We start from the raw sequence: 12,822 nt of genomic DNA, 5'->3' as shown, positions 1-12,822 counted from the left end.
TGCTTGTTTTTAAGCCCTATCTGGTGCTTAATGAAATGTTTGCAGGAGTGTTTGATAAATTACTCAAGGCGTTGAATTCCTCCGATTGAGAGAAAAAGTATGGTCGAGCGGGACCTTGATAAACCTGCGCTTTGCGGGAGGCAACCCGTATCTTATTTATTTATTTTTTATTATTTTTTTTATAATTATTATTTTTAGTGTTACTAAAAGAGGTGATGAGAGTTTATCTTATGTTGTGGGAGTTTGTTTTATGTAGGTTTTGATCAAGAAGAGCGAAAAAGAAGAAGAAGAACGAGTACAAAAGACATTTGAAGCAGAGAGTAGGCAGCAATTAGCCTGGTCGAATTAGGAGCATGGGCCCGTTCAGGCTGAGCTCACCCGATCGAGCGTGGGTACGCGTCAGCAAAACTTGTCAACTTCGACAGGCCATAACTTTTGCGTTTCTTACCGGATATTTGCGTGTGACCTATCGTTAGAAACCTCTTCAAGTCTACTTTCCAACCCAGTTAGAATCACTGCATTAGCACTTATATATCAAAATATATGATGGAAAGAGTGCACCTGACTTGATTTTTATCTTTTTCCCACTAACACTTTGTTTCATTCTTCTCCAAATTTGTTCCAAAGAGATGTATTGTGATCCTCGATGCTTTAGTGACATTGATGTGGTGATGATAATGAGGAGTAGTAGTCACCTTGACTACTAAATTCCCTTTAAGACGATGAGGACATTGTCTGATTTAGCTTGGGGGGAGGTTCACATGTACACATGGTATATCTTTCACCCTCCCTCTTTTTATTGAAGCCCAGCTAAAACTGACCGGGCCCGATCGGGAACTTGAGGCTTTTACGTTGCTGCGTGATTTTTGTTATTTGGGCTCAACTATTTAAAGGCCATTAATGTTGGGCGCTAATAGAAATACCGAGGAGGAGTTTTCGCGATGTTTGAGTTTGAGTGGGATTAGGGAGTTGACTTTCTGTCTTATATAAGGAGGGTAGTAGCTGTTACATAGGGGGATTAGGTTTAGTTTAGGTAGTTATAGTTTTAAGCTTTTTAGTTTTCTTGTCTCTAGTTAGGTTAGTTTAATTTAACTATGATTCGTTATTAGTCTTGACAATTTATTTCGTACTGTTTTATTATTCGTATTATTTGGAATGTTTAGTTTATATATTTCTCATTGTTATTTTATTTCTTGTTAATTTAATTATTATTCTCGTTTTTATCATGTTTAATTTAATTGTTTTGCTTAGTTTAATTTTAATTATGTACAAGTAGTTTATATCTTGGGTTTTGGAGATCCATGAATAATACGAAGGGATGATTTATTATTGTTGATTGTTAATGTTTTAGATTAATTTCCTATTCATTGGTATAATGCTATGCAATTAGATTAGCGTTGGTTTAATTGTATGAATTATGCAATATTGATTCGAGATTCGACAAATGAGAATCGATGTTAAAGCTTAGTTTCAATAGCCAGGTTAATTTATAAATGGTTAAGTCAAGATTCGAGAGATGCGATTTAATACCGTTAGATTAATTCTGTGATTTTAATACGTAGCGGAAGCCCTTTATAATCTGGTTAATTTATACATTGATAATTGATTGTTGTTTGTTATCTTGTAATATTATTTATTGGTGAACCTATACCCTAGGCTTTTATTTTATTGATATTCTCTTAGTCTTATTTGCTTAGTTTAATTATTCCCTTAGATAAATTCATATAAAAGCCATACTTGTTACTTGATAATTTTGATTATAATAATTAATTAGGAATAAAAGAACATTGTTTCCCTATGGATTCGACCCTACTTCCCTATCTATTTTAGTTAGTGGTTTTAGGAATTACTTTTGATTAGGTGATATGACTTTAGCTTGTCAAAACTCCTTTGGAAATTACTTATGATGCTGCCTTTGATTACCTTTACAGTGAAGGTTTGATTACACCCATTGGACCATTTTTAGAACCAAAACCTGAACAAAGGAGCTCCAAGTGGAATGCCGAGGCTCACTGCAAGTTTCATCAAGGAAAAAGCCACACCACCGAACAATGTTTGTATTTGAAGGCCGTTATTTTAAGATCTATTAGATGCAAACAAACTTTATGTTCCTCTAGGTGACAAGAAGTGATAGACAGTGATGAAGACGAGGCGCGAGATGAAGCCTCAGCACAAGATTTCATGATGTTTTTTCTTTATATCATTTATTTCCCCTTCCCCCTATTCAAGTCTAGTGTAGTTTGTTCACCATTTCCATCAATAAAATGAACATTTTTCATTAGATCTCGATCATGTCTTTTTCGCATTAAAAAAAATAAATAAATAAAATAAAATAGATAAATAAATACATAAATAAATAAATAAATCAATTTCCGAACCAAACACAAGGTACACTAATGATTAAAGCCACCTTTGCAACCCATTATTCCCATTAACAATCACTTTTCCATTTCTCCATTAACCACTTTGAGCCTCGTCTAAAGTTTGACCTTTATTTCTTCAACCCATATTCACTTAACCCTGGGATGGGAAGGTGTGTAGCTTGTGTAACATTCAAAAGCAAGTTAAAAAAATAAATAAAAAAAAAAAAAAAGTCTAAGGGCAAGTGTTCTAATGTCTTTGATATGAACACGTCTCGAATTGCGTCTCTTATCGAATGCTTGGTACCGTGCCTGAGAAGTATGAATGCTAAGTGAGTGATGGACTGCATGATCCGAGATTGCCCACACTGATTCAAAAGAATAAGAACAAAAATTCAAAACAAAAAAAATGTGAAAAAAATGAAATATTCAAAAATAAATTTCAAATACACAATTACACGTCTTGGGGGGGGGGGGAGGCTTATCTTTGGTCTTGAGCCTTTTACCTTTTTCTTCATTAAACCACCAGCTTAACCACATTACAACCCTTGAAAGACCTCTTTGAGGTGTACATACACTTGTGCAAAGTTCGGTTAGAGCTACGTTTAGCCTAATTCCTAACGGATACGTAGACAACCTCATATCGAGGTGCGACCACATTCATATTCATGCATATCGAGTCAAAGAATATCAAATGCTTATCCTTATCCATCTCGAGCTAGACTTGGGGGCTTGAACCCACATCACTTAGTTTACCTATCCTAAAGAGTCAAAGATGATGACTCTTCTCACATCTATTCCCATCGCCATAGCCTTTGCAGCCAGCCTTAGTATCACTTTCACACACTTCATTCACACATACATAACCATATCATCCTTCCCTTAGGAACCCTTTATCATGAAATCTTACTTCAACAATGCACATGCTTCATAATCTTTCACGACAACATGGCATACTTGCTTAGCTTCCTGACCTAAGCAATATTCGTTGTTTCATACATTACATGTTGTGCTTAGAATCCTGAAATAAGCAATACTCATCAAGATTCATTGTTTCATACATCACAAATATACTTAACATTCTGACCTAGGAACATTTATCAAGATTCATACACGATGTGCTTAGCTCCCTAACCTAAACAACATTCACTATTGCATACATTACATATTGTGCTTAGCTCCTTGACCTAAGCAACTGTCATTATTTCATGCATTACTCAACAATCACCATTGTATACGTGTTTAACTTCCAGACCTAAGCGACGTTCAATATTGTTTTTTCATACACTATATATGAAGCTTAGCTCCCTGACCTAAGTAAAATACAACGACAATAAACTACGATTATATTGTGCTTAGCTTCATGACCTAAGTTCATTAATTGATCATGTCACATGATGTAATTTCCCTTAGCCTCCTGGCCTACGAACATTCATCAAGCATACATGATTCGATAAGAAGAAAATCCAAGCCATTCATCTCGCTTTGCTCATTGAGGAAGTTCAAAGCTTCTTCCTTTTTTCATGTCTTTTCTTTTGGGGAAGTTCAAAAAAATTTTCAAAATTTTCTTGATGAGAAAGTACAAAACTTCTTCTATTTTTCATCTTTTTCTTTTGGGGAAGTTCAAAAACTTTTTCAAAATTTTTATTGAGGAAAGTTCAAAAACTCTTACTCTTTTTTTCACGTCTTTCTTTTTAGGGAAAAAGTCGGCACCCTCCATTCATGACAAAATCCTCCACTCATGAAAAAAAAAATGACGGAAATTTTTTTTATTTTGCATTTTTATTTGCTTGTGTCTGCACACACACTCAAATCATACACATACACAAAATCACAAGTCATACATGTGTCATGTCATGTCAAGTCAAACTTGGTCAAGTTAGTTGGTCAAGTCAATCATAGTCTATACGAGTCCCTTGGAAAATTTTATTTTGCAGGTCTGAGTTACTGCCTCTGTTCTGGGAAAATTGAACACATCAACATCTCTACATCCCACGTTCGGGGATAATCGAACCATCATCATCTGCAGCCCACGTTAGGGGTATGATCGAACCACCATCAAACATTTATCAAACATCTAGTGACTATCTCCCAAGGCAAGGACGATTCATGTTGCAAGGTTCTCGATAAACAGAGACTTGTAATTTTTCATTATCAAACAAGTTTTTTACGAGGCGTGAAAAATTGTCGGTCGTTGCACACTTCTCGAGGCGTAGGAGTCAGCAATTATGTCCCAAGGTAGGATATTTAGTGTTATTCCTGGAGTATGGAATTTCACTTGTGTGCTACACGAGGCGGATTGGCTCACGATAGAGTTCCCGAGGCGAGGAAACTATCTCAAATTAGACAAGCTTTTCCCAAGGCGTGGAAAATTGTCGGTCGTTGCACACTTCTCAAGACGTAGAAGTCAACGATTGTATCATCTAACAGAATTCCCGAGGCGTGGAAAAATATCATCTAACAAAATTCCCGAGGCGTGGAAAAAGATTATCTAACAAATTCCCGAGGTGTGGGAAATCATCATATGGTGGAATTCTCGAGGCGTAGAAGACTACCAAAACGTGTTTGTTGCCATGCACTGGTGTCAGATACGCATTCTATACCCTTACTTTTTTATCTCTGGAACTAACGGTTTTCTGCAGGTATCGATGTATACAGAGTGATTTAGGATCGCGGAACGCCTTAAATCATTCTCCGTCCCAATCGACTACTTTGATTATCGTTTTCGAAACTTACGTTTCTCCAAACTCAGTCAAAGTGGGGATTTTTGTAGACACCTAAAAATGTCTCCCCAAAACCAAACTCGATGATAAACAACTTTTCACCGCCATTACTGGTCGAGTCGAGTATTTAATCTCGGGAGTGCTTAAAATCCATGTTCAGTCAAACAATTAGTTAACAAATCAGTCCAAACATTTATTCGAACATTGTTCAAGTCACATTGATGCCCAAACCTTTTTTAATCCATTTCACTATTTATTAATTAAGCCCGATTAATAAATAATAAAATCCTAAATAGGTCCGAAACTCCGAAACGATGCCTAAATAACACTGCACGTACTAAATGATTAAGAAATAGGGTTAAAATGAATTTGGACGAAAAACTGGAAAACAGTTTTGTCGTGTGACGGTAGAAATGTCGTGCCATGGCAATTCCTGCCGTGTTACGGCTAATTATGTCGTGTCACGACAATTTTTAAGTTTTCCTCCGCGACACATTTCATTTCTAGGGTTTCGTGCATCACCCTGTTTATTTCTTCTATAAATACGAGGCTGATTTCTCAGTCTCGGGGCACCAACACGCATTCTCTTCTCTCTATCTCTCACATTCTAAGGCTTAAACCTATTTTCCTAAATACACCATTCCTTCCCTAAGCATTCCCTGGAGTCCATAACACCCGAAGTTCTATACTTAAACCAAGGCGCGAAAGGTAGACCGATTGAGGGTTTGGCCCCAAATCAACTCTACTTTTATTTAATTTAATTTTAATTTGATTTTATATTTTTATTGAAGTTACTAACAATTTATTCATGCTGTAGCAATTCAAAGAAACGCGGAACGTGAGTAATTAGTTCACTTAATTACTCTTTTTGTTATTCTTGTTGCTGGTATCATGATTAGGTTTATTTTTATTTGATTTGACTAACGTTTATTGTTAAATTTCTTCTAATGTTGATGTTGGTTTCATTATATTTATGATCACCATATTGCATGTTTAAAGGGAATATGTAATTGAATATAACGCCTAATAAGATAATTTATTTGGACGACCGGTTTAGATTCCTTTTTAACCTTGTTGTTTAATCAAGTGATTACGATATTTTACAATAATATGTTACATTAACGTTCAACTAATTTAGCTTAATAATAGTTTGAAGAAAATTGAATTTTGTTTGCATGCCTTTGAGATCGCAGGAAATACTTTTCATTATAAGAATCGAGTAGAGACCAATACGGGCGAATGTGACTCCATAACTCACTTCGTACCATCATCCCCGATCCTTCTTTTGTGGTTCTAAACCATGTGGAGTTAGTAATCTCATGGATTATGAATGGGGTGTAACCTTCACGGGTTAATCGTTGTCCCTTTATTGTGGTTGCCTTATAACGATCCATGAACGGTTTACAAGTTCCTTAAAAACTTGTTGGCGGCTCCCTACTTTATTTGTCTCTAATCATTGTCCTAATCATATGTCAATTCCCACTTCTTATGAGTGCCAAGCATATTTACAACATGCTTAAAGTAGGCGCGCTTCGAATGAAGCCTACACTACTATGAGAAGTATAGACAATTACAAAAATGTTCTTAAAAAAAATTTATGGAAAACATGAGTTTACCTAAGTATATATGGTCATTTCTGTATATAAGAGGGTGGCGCCCAGGTGAATAGATCACATGTCCAACAACAATAAAAACAACATTTAAGAAAATAAAAACATATAATTGTAAATATTATTAGAAAAACAAAGTGAACATGAAAATCAGCAAATTGCCAGAATATACTCGAAAATTCTTTCTTTGCCTTAGTCATGCAACGAAGCTCTTCAAACCTTTAAATAACTCCTCAATATAAAAAGAAACCTGAGGTGCTAGTAAAATCAATTGAAGTTGGTATATTTCATTTGCGTACAGTATTTTTGGTGCTCCAATTCACTTCAATTAACCACCTATTTTTTTTCAAAATTCAATCAAATTTAGGGAAATTAATAAATGAATAGCCAGACCCAAAATCATAAAAATGAATAATACCCAAAATTTAAAATTTGCTCAATGGATCAAAACCTTAAAAAAATAAGTGAAGTTGAATTTGAAAAAAAAAAGTATTACCTTTGAAAAAGGTATTTTCCTTAATCGTATAAAATCATCAAACGTAAGCTTTCATAAACTTCCACATTTATGAACTTGTTGAAGAAATTACATTCATTTTCTTCTCAAATCCACCAAGAAGAAGTCTATTGAATGAAGTCGAAAACGTAGGGTAGAAAATTACCAAAGAGAAGGAGAAGATAATTAAAGATTGTGAGGATATCCGATTGAGAGGATATGCGTGCTATAAAGAAACGTTACCCAGACTTGATTGGGAATATCAACAGAGCCACACAGAGGAGAATGAAAGGAAAGGTCAAAATCAAAATTTTAAGTGGGGGCAAATGTGTAAAATAAACTCTTTTAGGGATATAATAGTCTTCACACTATTTATAAAAGTATTCTTATACTTTTTATAAGGTAGGGATTTTCTATTTCTATTGTTTGAGAAGGCTTTCCACTTTCTTCCACATTTTTTTGTCATTAGATTGATAAGATAATATCCTTAAATTAATAATCAACAATAATTACTTTAACAAAACAACAACAATACTAATATTGTAGGTAATTTTTTTTTTTTTTTTTTTTTTGAAGAAATAATATTGTAGTTTTTTTTTTTTTTCATTTTTCGCACTTTTTTAAAAATACTACTCCCTCTATTCCTTTTTATTCTTAACTTATCAAATCTTGGTTTTCCACCTTTATTGTATTACCCTGTATTTTTAAGCCGTTTACTAATTATTAACTATGGATTTTTCCGAAATATTTAAAATATTAAATTTTATTATTATACAAAAATATTTATTTAAGTCAACATATGATTTTACGAAGATAATTTTATAATTATGCTTTAAAAGATTTAATTATACAAGTCAAGTTAAATCTGTCGTACCCAAAAATTGAATTTTTAACCTTTAGTACTATGCCCGAAATCCCGAGTCAAACACTTGTTTGCGAGTCAAATTTACCAACTACTACCAATAGAGATGGCAACAGACCGGATCTAGACTAGATCCTACTAGATCCGGATCCAAATCCTTTTTGAGGATATGGATCTAGATCAAAATCCAGATCGGCGGATCTAAAATTTTAGGATCCAGATCCAGATCCACTGGATCCAACGGATCCGGATCCACATTCAATTTTTTTTTCTTTAAAAAAAGGAAAATTAGCTTAAAATAATACAAACTATTAACGGTGTGTGCAAAATAATACAACCTCAACTATTTGCTATCAGCAATACAACCTTTTGTACTATATGTGCAAAATGGTACGACAGCCATCGAAAAACACATCTTAAGGAATATTCCGTCCATATTCATTTATTATATTCTTTTTATTATAATTTTTTGATATTAAAGTATTTCTTAAAATACATTTTATGTTCATAATTTCTACCTACCCAAACTAATAATGCCCCGCCCCTTTGTTAGGCTAGTAAATTAATTTCTCTAAATAAAAAATAACCTACTATCAAACAAAATTAAATAGGGTATTTAAATCCATTATTATATTGATATAATTAATTTCCAAAAATGTATTAAAACCAAAAATTAACATAATATTTCCTTTTTGTTTTATTCTTACAACACACCTTTTGACATGCTAAGTTATTTGAAAAAATGATTACACTATGTAAGCGGATAAATTATGCTACAAGTTTAAATTGTAGCAACTTAACACTTTCATCTTTATTTTTTAAACATCACACTTTCTTCTTATTAGTGGTAAAAAAAATTTAATTAATTTGTCCAATTAGTCTAATATCACTCTTAAAGTGTGTGCCATGTCAAAATAGTGTGTTATTGTAAATAAAAATGTAGGAATTAAGTATTTTGAAATTTTTGTAATAATTAATAGTATGAAAATAATATAATAATGAATATGGACGAAATATTCTTTGAGATGCTTTCTCCGATAGCTGTCGTACCATTTTGAACATATATTACAAAAGGTGGTACGGCTGAAAACAAATAACTGAGGTTGTATTATTTTGCACCGCTAATAGTTGGGATTATTTTACGTCAATTATCCTTAAAAAATTAATGTTTTTAAAAAATTTGTATAAAATAGAAGATAAAAATTAAGTTTATCTAATATACCTACATAATAAATTAAGTAATACTAATAAATACTTATATGTACAATTACGTTTATATTGAAAAAGTAAACTTAATTGATATATAAATCTTAAATAAAAAAAAATAAAAAAGAATCACGGGTCTGATCCGGATTGGATCTGGATCTCAAAAACAGTATCCAGATCCAGATCCGATCCATCATGTAATTAATTTCTATAAGCTAAAACAATTCTATAAGAATCATTCTTCAGGAAAATCCACTTAAACAAGTAGCACATTCACAAAGTAAAGCAATGCTAATAAATTAAAATCAAAATGAAACTAATAAAGATGCAATTTTTTATAATAAAGATCACAACTCCATACATTACATGATAAATATGATCAATTAAAAACAAATAACATAAATATGAATCAAATTGCACAATTATAGAAAGTAGTTAAACAAGAAGGGGAGAAAACACACATTGGAGGAGATGACTGGAAAAGCAGAGGCGGCGACGGAGGTGGTCCTGGTATACGGGGGTGTAAGTTAGGGTTTTTAGAGAAACTAAAAAAAAAAAAAAAAAAAAAAAAAAACTTCACACGACTTACTTGGTGGCGGGGACGGAAAAAGGAGGAAGAAGGGGCAATACGGATCGCCAGCGACTGTGATCTTGCGAAAGGGGGTGAATTGCGACCCAAAGTTAGGGATTTCCACACTAATTAACGAAATTTAAAAAAAGAATCCAGACGACTTACCTGGGTGGCGGCGATGAAAAACGGAGGAGGGACGGGCAGAAGGGGAATCCGTCGACAGTGGACTCGCGAAGGGGGTTGATTTGCAAACCCAAAGTTAGGGTTTTCGCACAAATTAACGAAATAAATAAAAAAACAATTTAGACGATATACCGATGAGGAGCGTCGCCGGCCGAAGAACGCCGCGTCGGTGGGAGGAGTTGCTGGGGTCAGCGACCGTTTTCGCCTCTAGGTCTTCTTCGCTGTTTCCCCCTTCCCTTTCTTTATCAAAATGAACTTAGTTTGTTTTGTTGTAATTATTTTTACGAAATTCTACGACTGGTTCTGCGACAGACCGGCCGGTCGTAACCATTTTTTTTTTAAAAAAAAAAAGAAAATTAAAACCTAGTTAGACGGGTAATACAGCCGCAAAAAGGTATTTACCAGTCGTAATATCTGCAAATTACGACCGGCAGGGGACAAGTCGTAATTAATAAAAATTGCGACCGTTTTTTTGACAGTCGCAACAAAACGGTCGTAAATTCACTGAATTTTAGTAGTGAAGAACCATCATCAATGTAGGGAGTAAGCTTTTCTTGACTTTGACTATGGTAGAAGAAGATGGGTGGTAGTTGGGTAGTAGTGTTGAATAAGGATACTTTGACTTTAATTATGGAGGAAGAAGTAGATTGGTAGTTAGAGATGGCAATGGATCTGGATCTGATGGATCCAGATCCGTATTACAGGATCTGGATCTTTAATTTTTGGACCCAGCGAATCTAGATCCGTTTTGATGGATCGGATCTGGATCAGAATCTTGTTTTTGAGATCCACCCGATCCGAATTCGACCCGTGGATTCGTTTTTAATTTTTTTTTATTTAAGATTTATATACCAATTAAGTTTACTTTTCCAATATAAATATAATTGTACATATAGTCCCTGGTTGGGACTGTTCTTGGACATCTAATCTCACTTAGGTGGTGAATTTATGCTGTGCTTTTGATTATACGTAATATCCTTTGATATTGTTTCCTATGTTGTTCTCCGGGTACATATGTAAGTTTAAAAGACCTCACATCGTGTACTTGAAGAACTCATGGGAAATGCTGTCGGATTTTACGTAGAATCAAACATTAGTTATACATTCACTTGTGGGGTTAGATTTCCAAGGATGGGTTAGGTTGGAGTGATAAGGAACTTCGGATATCATTTTGATTCTAATTGCATCTTATACAATGATTGTAATGAATACAAGTTGAGTGTGAATGATTAATGTGATTTATTTGTCATAGTGTTGTAGAACTTGTCACCATGAAAAGGAAAGAGCGTTGGTGGATGTATGATAGATACAATGTCCATAACCTTAAGCCAGAGTTTTTGGAAAGGGTTAAACAATTCATTCGGGTTTGTGAAGCAAATCCTGAGAGCCCGGGCATAGATGAAGTAAGTTGCCCTTGTCCATTATGTAAGAATAGACGTCTTCATGATGTAAACACAGTAAAACTTCATTTGTACAAGAAGGGGTTTATACCTGAGTATTATGAGTGGGTGTCTCATGGTGAAAGGTTCCCTACATCAAGTGTAGAGAAACCAAATCCTTACCGTGAAATGGTTCTCGATGCTATTGGGAGTAATCATGAACCATCGGGTGACGATGGTACTAGTGGTTCAAATGAAGAGCCAAATGCTTAAGCAAAAGCATTTCAAGAGCTTTTAAAGGCTGTCGAGCAACCACTGTACGAAGGGAGCTCCATGTTTGTGCTAGAAATGACATCTCGAATTGTATCTTTGAAGTCGGAATACAATTTTCCCCATAGGTGTGTTGATGGGTTTGCTTCTTTACTAAAGAAAGCAATTCCCGACAATAATTAGATGGGAAAAACATTCTACGATAAGAAGAAGATTCTTAACGAACTTGAGCTTCCTCACGAGAAGATTCACGCATGCCCAAAGGGTTGTATGTTAATTTAGAGAGCTAATGCTGAGTTGGAAAAGTATAGAGTGTGCAAAAGGGACAGACACAAGAGGACTTCAAAGGGGTCATTGGTTCTAATAAAAGAACTTATTTATTTCCCCATCACTCCAAGGCTACAAAGGTTGTTTACAACAAAGAACATTGCTGAGGAAATTTTGATGATATTATTATTATTTTACTTCAAATTCTACTAATCTAGTCACACTGCATGTATAATATTATCTTGTTGTTGTTATTTCTTACTGTAGGGAATATTTCAAACATCAACTTTGAGCCCCACTGTGATCATGCTTTTAGGCATGATAGCGTCCAAAGGGAAAGAAGCTACAGATAAAAGCGTCGCCAATAAGTTTTAGGAACTTGTAAACCGTCCACATGTGCGGAGGTTACACCCCATTCACGATCACGGAAATCGCTAACTCCACAGTGGTCTGGAACCTTGACTGGATATTCGATGATGATGGTACGAATCCAACCTAAAACAGATTGAACCCGCCCTAAATCGGCCTCTACTTCATACTTATGATATTCATGTGTGCTTTCTGATCAACATACATTCAACAAGTTAGCCCTAAACCTGTTTAATCTATATTGGTTGATTATTAATGCAAAAATAAATCTATTGTTGGCGGTCACTTAAAATAAAATCATATTGAACCGAAAACAAATTATTAATTATCATATTAGGCATGATTTCTGAAAGGAATGGTGTCCTTCCAGCAAGTGTATTATTCCGATAGAGGGCTCAGAATTATTATAGAGGTAATTCTTCAGTAAGGACAAGTGATCGGAATGCCTAGGTGGAGGCCGCTTCCGATCAGTAATATCAAGGTACAATTGATATTACAGCTTAATCTTAACTGAACCCTTCGGGTCGAA

The sequence above is a fragment of the Chenopodium quinoa genome, unplaced genomic scaffold, assembly GCF_001683475.1.
Source record: "Chenopodium quinoa cultivar QQ74 unplaced genomic scaffold, ASM168347v1, whole genome shotgun sequence".
NCBI classification, from domain to species: domain Eukaryota; kingdom Viridiplantae; phylum Streptophyta; class Magnoliopsida; order Caryophyllales; family Amaranthaceae; genus Chenopodium; species Chenopodium quinoa.
This window is presented reverse-complemented; position numbering follows the sequence as displayed.